The 11,146-nt window shown below is 33.3% G+C and overlaps 1 long non-coding RNA gene across 2 annotated transcripts; it reads right to left on the bottom strand.

The window, feature by feature from the left end:
* Positions 1–6,767: 6,767 nt before the first annotated feature.
* Positions 6,768–9,730, bottom strand: LOC126693166 (uncharacterized). Of its 2 annotated transcripts, none has more exons than XR_007645223.1 (2): positions 9,402–9,730; positions 6,768–8,328 (listed from the first exon to the last, which is right to left on the bottom strand). It is a non-coding gene; the product is annotated as an uncharacterized LOC126693166 (long non-coding RNA). The 2 variants fall into 2 exon arrangements; XR_007645222.1 differs by having other exon boundaries at positions 6,768–6,992.
* Positions 9,731–11,146: the final 1,416 nt, after the last annotated feature.

Below are 11,146 nucleotides of genomic sequence, written 5' to 3'. Positions count from 1 at the left end.
TGCAAACAGAAGATAACACGCCGATGCGTTATCAAAGAGGAAATCAAAGTACTCAGTGAAAAACCTCTCCGCCACCCTCCAAGCAGCAAATCGATCCACTAGAGAATAAGTTGGAGTACATGAATAACAAAAGACCCTCCAAGCCTAGTCTACCCCATGTACTCGAGCCCTCCAAACTCTTGCTACCAACTGACTTCACCAAGCCTTGTCTTCTCTAACTCTCCGGATCACGCAATTTAGCCCGATTGCAACCACCAAACAAATGGCTTCTTCCAATACTTCCCAGTAGCACCAAAACCTCACTTTACACTCAAGATGGGTGTGGTAAGTGTTTGGGTTATCAACCTCTTAAGGATTTGGAAATGGAGAGGTAGGAGTTAAGAAAAACCACAATGGATTGTGTAGAGGATTGTAGGTATAACAATCTCTAACTCTCAAGGGTTGTGGCTAGGGTTTTCTCTCTGAAAGTACTCCTCAACATATGTGGGTAATGTGGGTATATATAGTATGGGTAGGGACAGGGTATATTAGATATGACAAATTGGCAAAACAGAATGTTTCATGGGTATCTCACGAGAAAACTTTACCTGCGAGACATTCGCGAAAACCGGCTATCACCATCTTGTCATGACTCTTTGCAATCCAGTCATGTGCTGAGCACATGCTTCACTTTATGGGAAGGCTACTCGCGAACTACCCGCGAAAACTTCTTTGGTCTTCAATTACCTTAAGTCTTCACACTCTCTTACACACAACCCTTACAATAAAATCCCACATAAAATACATGGTACAAAAGATTGAACATAGTTACTCTCAAATTTAGCATGGAATTAAAGCCAACACAAAATAGTTGTAAATCACAACTTTACACAAGGGAACACTCAATCATCCTTCTAAATCAATAATCAATTGAAAATCCGAATTTTCCTGTACCTGCAATGGCGACACCACGTTTAGTCCAAGGTGTTCCCAGCAACACTCTGACCTGAAAAAAAAAATTATATATAATAATTTAATTTTTTTTTATTTGCTTACCCTTAAAAAAAATTAGGATCACCTTCAAACAAAATCAAGAACACCCTTAAATAAATAAATAAAAATTACCCTTACAACCATTGTTGAAGCTTCTCAACCACGGTGAAATGCTGGCAGACCATGAGCTTGCATCTCCATTTCTTCTTCTTCTTCTTCTTCTTCTTCTTCTTCTTTCACTCTCTCTTTCTTTCTTTCTCTCTTTCTTTTTTTCTGCGTTTTTGCCATTTCTGCATTTTTGCTCTTTCTGAAGTCTCTGCTATTCTTTGCCCGTTTGCCGATGATGAAGACGAACTTTTTATTTTTTCTATCATGGTCTTCCATAAGTCAGCAAATGCTTGGCTGTCAAAGTGTAAAGTGTCAACACTTTCTTCTTTTACTTGTACCAAATGATTGGTTGTCAGCCATTTACTTGGGCCTTGTATTTGTATTTATTATTTAATTATTTTTTTAGGGGGATTTAATTAATTTTTTAATGGGCAAGTCTGCCACTCTTCTAGATTTTACAATATATATATATATATATATATTTTTAAAAGATTTAATAAATAGTAAATGGACTTGGGCTGTCGGGCAAAACTTAAGATTAATTTAAATATAGACTAGCCCAAAAATGTTATATAAGAATGTGGGTGTGTATATATATATCATCTCTTCTCTAAATTAAAACAATTTCCACTATATTATCATTATAAAAAAAAAAAAAAAAAAAAAAAATTTCCATGATGTTATCAACTCCTTGATTAAGAAACTTGATATTTAATTTATATTTGCTTATAATTTAGTATTTCTTATTTTTCTTATGAAAGTTATGATATAAAAAATACACTTGAAAGATAAATCTCAATATTTATTTTGACTATTTTAGTCAATTTTTCTACTTTTACTAATTAATGTCTTATTTATCTTTAAAAAAAATTTAAATTAATTATGACGTCATCACGATTCATTAGTTTATTCGCTTATGAAGTTAATTTTGACCCTTCCTATCGCTACTGCAACAGTAGAAAGAAGTTTTTCAGCAATGAAATATATAAAGAATGAATTGTGCAATCGAATGAGAGATCAGTAGATGAATGATTGTTTGGTTGTGTATATTGAAAGAGATGTAACTTGTAGTATTGATAATGAGACTATCATGCAACAATTTCAAAATATGAAAACTCGTAGAAGGTAATTGTAAATTTTATATATTTGCGTGTTTTTTTTTTTTTTTTTGTTATTGTCAATATATGAATTTCTTTTTTTATTAGATTGTGTAATTTATACTTCTTAAGGAACATCCTGAGAAAAATTTCTGAAGCCGCCACTATATACCTGAAAAACCAGTCCAATGAGAAATCTTGAAAATCACAAGCTCCAAATTTGTATCAAACACTGAAAATCATTACCATAAAATACAAACATGAGATGAAATAGCTATGATAAAAAATAAATAAATAAATGAAGAAGATGATTTAGTAGTTTGACTTTGCACCCACAAGACCCAAACTCCAAATTCATTTCATGGTTGAAATAATTAAAGAAATGAATCATTCAAGAGCAAGAACTACCTTATACTACATATCTTATTATTATAACACCCAAAAACTTGTAGTTATTCTTTCTTCTAATGATTGCATTATATATTATCAAGCATCTCTCATATTGTTGCCAAACAAACAAAGCACCCACCATAATACAATGAATATAACTACTTCACAGAAAGAAAGAAAACTGAAGTGAAGAGAGAGAGTAGAATACATACACTACTCTTCAGTTCTAGAAAAGAAAAGCTTTCAGTTTCAGAGAAACTCTCACTCTTCTTCGCTTCAACAATTATCAAAGGAAGGAATTTAGCCTTACGTGTATGAATTTCAAGGCTCTCTTTCTTTCTTTCACACACACCTAGATTGAATTGGCCCGGGAGAAAGCATTTATCGTAACAGTATTATCACATCAGTTGTGTAACAGCCCAATGGACGAATGAAATGTATGCAAAATAACTAATTCAGTTTCTGACATACGATCAAACTAATTCCTAAACTTTCAGCCTTTTAGTTTTCCCCCCAAAAATCTCAGTCTCTCTCTCTCTGTGGCAAGCTATTATAGCTTGTTTGGGCTTTGACAGTGAAGCCATGGGCTTCCAAACTTGATCCGTTTAGTGAAGATATTTGGGCTTTTAGACCCAATTTATAAATCAAGAGATTTTATGGACTCGTTAGCTCATTTTGTAAGTATAGGCTTGGGCCCGTTTAGTAAGGAAGGTTGGGCCCCAACCTTCTAAACAAATTATAATGGCCTTTATGCCCATTCAGGATAGGGATGAGTCTGGGCCCAGATCTCTTGGAAAAAAAAAAAAAAAAAAAAAAGGATTGTTTCATGCTAGTGTGCCTATTTACACAAAACATTAATCTACAAAAACAAGTGTGTTGAAAGAGTAATTCTACTGTGCCCCAAAAAAAGGGGGTACGGTATCCATTAATAGGTAACCTGCTACACCAGGTTACTTTTTTCTTACATTTGACGGTTTCATTCTCACATTATGCAGTTCCAACATCATATGTGACAGTTCTTTTCTCACATTTGGTGGTTTCTTTACTTTTTTTCTCACATTTGACGATTCCATCCTCATATTGTATAGTTCCAACATCACATGTAACAGTTTTTTTCTCACATTTGGTGGTTCCCTTACTTTTTTTTCTCACATTTGACGGTTTCATCCTCATATTGTGTGGTTCTAACATCACATATAACAGTTCTTTTGTCACATTGGATGGTTCCCTTTCTTTTTTCTCACATTTGACGGTTCCATCATCACATTATACAGTTCCCACATTATGCAGTTCCAACATCATATGTGACAATTTTTTTCTCACATTTGATGGTTCCCTTACTTTTTTTCCTCACATTTGACGGTTTAATTCTCACATTATGCAGTTTCAACATCACATATGAGGGTTCTTTTCTCACATTGGATGGTTTCCTTACTTTTTTCTTACACTTGACGGTTCCATCCTCACATTGTGCAGTTCTAACATTACATGTGACAGTTCTTTTCTCACATTTGGTAGCTTCCTTACTTTTTTTCTCACATTTGACAGTTTCATCCTTACATTGTGCAGTTCTAACATCATATGTGACAGTTTTTTCTCACATTTGACGATTTCATCCTCATATTGTGCAGTTCCAACATCACATATGACAGTTTTTTTGTCACATTAGGTGGTTTCCTTACTTTTTTCTCACACTTGACGGTTCTATTCTTACATTGTGTAGTTCCAACATCACATGTGACAGTTCTTTTCTTACATTTGGTGGTTCTATTACTTTTTTCTCATATTTGACGGTTTCATTTTCACATTGTGCAGTTTCAAAATCACATGTGACAATTCTTTTGTCACATTTGACAATTCTATCCTTACATTATGCAGTTCCAACATCACATGTAACAGTTCTTTTCTCACATTTGGTGGTTCCCTTACTTTTTTCTCACATTTGACAGTTCCATCCTCACATTGTGCAGTTCTAACATCACATGTGACAGTTTTTTCTCACATTTGATGGTTCCCTTACTTTTTTTTTTCTCACATTTGACGGTTTCATTCTCACATTGTGCGGTTCCAACATTTCATGTGACAGTTCTTTTATCACATTTGATGGTTCCCTTACTTTTTTCTCACATTTGACAATTCCATCCTCACATTATGCAGTTCTAACATCACATGTGACAGTTCTTTTCTCACATTTGGTGGTTCCCTTTCTTTTTTTTTTCTCACATTTGATAGTTTCATCCTCACATTGTTCCATACTAATATCACATGTGACTATACTTTTGTCATATTCGACAGTTCCTTTATTTTTTCTAACATTTGACGATTTCATCCTCACATTATGTAGTTCCAATATCACATGTGACTTTTCTTTTGTCACATTTGGTGGTTCCCTTCTTTTTTTTTTTTTTTCTCACATTCGATGGTTCCATTATCACATTCGACAATCCAACATCACATTTGATAGTACTTTTATCACATTTAATGGTTCCCTTTTTTTTTTTTTTTTCTCACATTTGACTATTCCATCATCACATTAGGTAATACCAATATCATATCTGACCGTACTTTTACATTTGGGCCCACCATTGAAGTCACTTTTTTACTTACTTATTTCTTTTTATATATGTTTGTAGCAAAAAATAAGGATAAAGATGACAATCCCACATTGAAATGGTTTAAAATACATATAGGGACGATGACAAGTATATGTCAAAATTGATGGTTCCTTTTTTTTTTCACTGATTACCATAATACCCTGGAAACCTTAAAAAAAATTATCATAATACCTTTAGAACCTAAAAAATAACCGAAATAACCACGAAACCTAAAAAATGACCAATATACCCTTTAGAACAAAAAAAAAAATGACTGAATGACCTTGAAACTTAAAAAAAGACCAAAATTACCATAAAACCTAAAAAATGACCGAATTAACGATGAAATCTAAAAATGACCAAAATACCCTTAAGACAAAAAAAAATGACCACATGACCTTGAAACTTAAAAAATTACCAAAATTACCATAAAACCTAAAAAATGACTAAAATAACCATGAAACCTAAAACATGACCAAAATGCCCTTAGAAAAGAAAATGACCTTAATGCCCCCTATACCTAGAGAATATCTAAAAATACCCTTAGAAACTTAAAAAAGACTGAAATACCCTTAGTACCTAAAAAATGACCAAAATGACCCCAAAAACCTTAGAAATGATTGAAATTCCCTCAAAACCTAAAAAATGACCGAAATTCCCCCAATTCCCTCTAAAATTATCAAAATACCCTTAGAACCTATAAAATGATCAAAATACCCTTAAAACCTATAAAATGACTATAATGCCCCTGAAACCTAAGAATGACCAAAATACCATTGAAAGTCTATCGAAAGTGACAGGGGTGAACCAACCAAGAACTCTCCGACGGTTAAGCCAGTATTTCTTCCAATGACTTAAGTATGAAAAGTGGATGAATACCCTCCTTAGCTTGGTGAAACTTGGTCCCTTTTTATAGAAAGTTTAGAGTGGGTTTACTTGTTAGGTGCCACTAATATAATGGGAGATGGGTGGACTTAGTGGGGAGAATGGAGCGAATTTCGGGGAATTCACCCCATATCTCGGAATAATGGATGGTGCAACCGTTCTTGTTTTGTAAAAAACATCTTAGAACTTACTAAGTGCTGATCATCCATGGTCTTTTTGTCCATCGATGACTTGTCTCTTATCCTAGACGACATTCCTCCTTTTTGGTGTTACTTCTTTCCTATTTCCTTTCTGGACGTGGATATTTGGACCGACTCCTATGGACAATATATGTACTTTTTAATTACCCATCATCCTTAAAACCTAAAAAATAACTGAAATACTCTCTAAACCTAAAAAATAACTGAAATACCTTTAGAACATAAAAAATGATTGAAATGACAACTGAGAAAGTGACTGAAATACCCATAGAACACCTTGGTGAACTCTAGTTTTATAGGCTCAGGTTCTACTGATTTGTATATATTTTTATTTTTATCCTAGTGGAATTGGAATTTATAGACTCAAGTTCTTTTTTCTTTTTCTTTTTTTTAAGTTTTTGTTTAAACAACTAACATCTTAGTAAATCTCCTATAGCAGCATTTTAAGATATAATATAGACCAAAAATTAATTGTTTCAATGGAAATGTCATTCTTTTAACACACGGATAAAGTCTATGCATAAATGAATTAAGTTTCGCCTAATAACTTTTTTTTGGCTAAAACTCTATAATATCACATTAGAATCAATACCATTGTAGCTACATTTTTCCAACAACTAATACTTTATAACAACTAAAAGTAATTTGCTCTTTCACAAGTTGTATATGCTTAACAACAGTCCGCAAATATCTTGCCGATGGATGGCATCCACCTTTTCCTTAAACGTTCCAGCTTTGGCAGATGACTGGCTTCATTGTCTATTTACAAGTGTAGAAAATGTATTAGAAATCAATAATATGCCAATTAACATAATAGTTCAAAAACTAAGGCGCTAAAAAGCCAAGATTTTCAGGTGTACAACATATGGAGCAGTAAGATTCTGAGGGGGTAATATATTTAGCAGATTATAAAATTGGGGGTGAAAAATATTTGATGAATTAACTCTCCCAAGACTACAAATCTAAAATAATGAACCATGAACCAAGTGCTCCGTGTATGACAAATTACAATTACAAGGAAAAAAGAATTCATTTGTAGATAGGACCATCAAAGCACATAATAAGCTCATGAAAGGCTCTATTCCAGACCTTCACTCATCTGACCATTCCCTCATCCTACTCATTAGCTCTTAACAACTTAATAAGTTTATTAGAAAGGGGAAGAATGGTAAAATAAGAATTTAAGTTTATATAACATTGTACTGTACTTAATCAGCTTGACTACTCAATCTAAAAAAAATCTCAAGTGTCAACAAATAAATATAGAAGGAAAGGCTTTCCACTGATAACTTTATTTTTATTTTTTTGAGAAAGCACTAATAACTAAGTAAATACTAACTGAAATGTGGTCTTACAAATTTCTTTAACCTTGATATCCTTGAATATAGTTGATTCCCAATATCTCGTATTAGTTCAAAACATCACCAGTATTCATCATACCAATTTAGTGTAGATGTCACCTGACTATATTGGAAATAGAGCAACTATAAAGAGGTTTGAGTATATTTTCTTAAAAGTTTAAATGAATCAGACCTAATTATATTAAGGTAAACAGTAAACTACTGAATATAAAATTAGAGACATTAACATATCTATTTAGCAAGTCATTCTATTGGCAAACAAAGCAACTAGGTTACCCACTTGAAAACACAGCTTAAAGTGTTTCCTGCTATAGCTTTCTCAGTTTGGATGGTACAGTTTGAAGCATAGAACCCACTCTGATGACAATGACTGCCAAGCCAACATAGTATTGCAAATTACCTACTAATTGACAATTATTCAAAGAGCACCTAGCTTTAAAACCTTGAAAATGATTTCATCCAGAATAGTTCATCTGAGAAAGGCTTTGCAAAAATAATAACTTTGTCACCATGATCCTCATACAGCATATGCTCACCCTTAAATCTTGAATCAATGGTAGCAACTAATCCTCTCCAAATGCTATTAAACATTTAGGAGCATGCCAAGAACTTGCAAATAGACTTCAAATTCATAACCCCAGTTGACACACAAGTTCCATACAAGCTAGTCAAATAAACAAGTAGGCTGCCCGTGTGCATCCCTAAACATTTTTTAGGGTACCTATCACAACAAAAAATACTATTTGTTGAAATTGTAATTGCCTCATTTTGCATCTCCATTTAAAGAAGTCCATTGTGAATATACATGCCTATTCTACTACTGAACTGTTCACATGCATACTGAAGACCCTTCAAACAGATCAAATAGCAACACAGTGAATGTACACAAATCTTGTGACTTAATTGGACGTGTCCTTATTCCAATTACTAGTCAAAAATAAAAATAAAAATAAAAATTGAAGTTTGGCATACAAAAATTGTATATCACATTTAAGTAATTTTCTTTTTCTTTTACAGTATATCAAGTACCATAAAATGATTGGGTTATGAATATGTATGTTAATGACATAAGATCAATAATACAAATTAAAAGCAAGAAACATTATGTGATAAAAAAGTTTAAGATTGCTACTCCTGTTTCTTTATTGCAATAATCAAGCAGAATCTTTATTAAGAAATACACTCATTGGTTGTTGATCCTATAAATAACACAACAAACAAAATTTCTCTACAACTTGTAATTGTTCCATGGAGGAATATAAACAAAAAAATTTAGTTCACAGCAACATAAAGAGACGATAGAACAAGAGAGATCAATAGAAAAATCCCAGACCCAATGAAAACCCACTGACCCACAGAAAATAGAAAGACCCATTGAATAACCACGGCTCATCAGAAAAATCAGATACCCAAAGACCCACTGAAAAGCCCTCTAAAATTCATAACCACAAAAACCCAGGATAACACCCAAAGAACTCATTGAAATTGAACCCACAAACCGAAACAACACAAACATAGGGCAATAGAACCGGAGTGAATGAAATACAGAGAAAATACAATAAAACAACACAAACTGCATGAAGAAGATTGAGGATTCCACCTCACCCAGCCCATACACAATACCCACAAGAAAATCAATGAAATAAAGAGTTCATGTATCTACATTTTCAAATGGGTAATCCTAAAAATAAAGAAAAAAGGAAACAAAACAACGACATTGAAATTAGAATTTTATTGTTTTGATCCTTGCCTTTAAGATATCAAAACGATTTTCATCTTTGAAGAAACCTTCACCTGAGAATGCAAGAAGAAACAATCTGAGAGGAATGGAGAACATGAGAGAGAAACAAAGATGCAAAGAACGCGAGAGAAACTAGAGAGCGGCGCTGACGAGTTGGATTGGATGAGAAGAAGCACCGCCAATTTGAGGTTGTGGGTGTGCGGCTACGGCTGTCTGGTTCCTGTATGGTTTTAGCTGTGATTTGAGGGTTTTGTTTAGAGAGGCAAACTGAGACAGAGCAAGCAGACGAAAGAGAAGCAAACGTGAGAGAGAAAAGTTTGATGAATGTTATAATTTTTGGTTTATATATAAAACCTGTTTAACCGGTAACCAAAACCCATTAAAATTACATCAACGGTCAAGATTAAAACAACACTAAATGGAGGGTGCAGATTTAGGGGGTACCGTACCCCCCTTTTTTTTGGAGGGGTACGGTAGAACGACCCGTGTTGAAATGTCAAATATCGCCACTCTTGCAATGAACTTCATCTGCTTCATCTCTATAGAAATAATAAAGAACCAGTTGTCTTATTTCCTAATATAGATGCAAAATACAAAGCACACGAGGTAGAAATTTATGTGAACAGTTATGATTTGCTACATAATTGGCCAACTCTATTTTATTATGGAGGATAACATGAGAGAGACAATTAGAAGTAAAATTCTTCAATGAAAATAGAACAATTTTTTAGACTTCCTTTTTCTTTTTTGGGATAGAACACAGAATGGAGAATCAGACACTACTACTTTTGAGTCTGATAGCGGCTAGACCATATGGGTGGTAGAAGTTCAGTAGTGAATGAACTGAGATCGAGCTAGTGTCCTTTCTAAGATCTTTCACTCTGAATTATTTTCGCATATTTGAAACTTATTGAGTCTTATTCATAATTTTTTTTTTTATCAATAAGTAATGGTATTTAATTAATGGTAAAACTTAGATATAATACCCTCTATTTCTTAATTAAAGTCAAACACTAAACCCTATTGAGTACGTGCATTGTTCTTTTCTGTGTGAATATCAAAGAAGGTGATTGAGAGAAAATCTTTCAGAGAAACACTTACCCTTCTTCACAAAGAGATAAACTGAATTGGCCTGGGAGAATTTATAGTTATCATAACAGCATCAACACATAAGTTGTGTAATTGTCCAATGGTTGAATAACGTGTGCAAAATAATTTGCGTTTGTTTTGGCTTTTAGAAGGCAAAATGCGCTTTTTGAGGCCAAAAATATAAAATAATCGTTTGGTAATGGTTTCAAAAAGTGCTTTCCCAAAAAAGTTGCATTTTGAAATGTAAATGATGAATCGCTATCGTGTGGACAATCAGGGACTGCTTTTGCAAAAGTCAAAGTACTTTAATAAATATTACCGTTGTAATGATAGGATCAATTACCAAATTGTCCACATATTTTATTTAAAACCTAATTTAATCCTTTGATAAATCAACTGATAACACCATCTCTGTAGCTCACGCCAGAACAAATCTCATCTTAATCAGTGATCTGAAACAATCAAAATTATCTCTACCATAAGTTCTTGTTACAGCTTGTTGGGGCTTTATTTTGAAATGTAAATGATGAATCGCTATCGTGTGGACAATCAGGGACTGCTTTTGCAAAAGTCAAAGTACTTTAATAAATATTACCGTTGTAATGATAGGATCAATTACCAAATTGTCCACATATTTTATTTAAAACCTAATTTAATCCTTTGATAAATCAACTGATAACACCATCTCTGTAGCTCACGCCAGAACAAA

Source organism: Quercus robur, chromosome 7, assembly GCF_932294415.1.
Source record: "Quercus robur chromosome 7, dhQueRobu3.1, whole genome shotgun sequence".
Taxonomy (NCBI): Eukaryota; Viridiplantae; Streptophyta; class Magnoliopsida; order Fagales; family Fagaceae; genus Quercus; species Quercus robur.
Note: the sequence above shows the minus strand (reverse complement) of the source record. Positions and strands in the feature narration are given on the sequence as shown.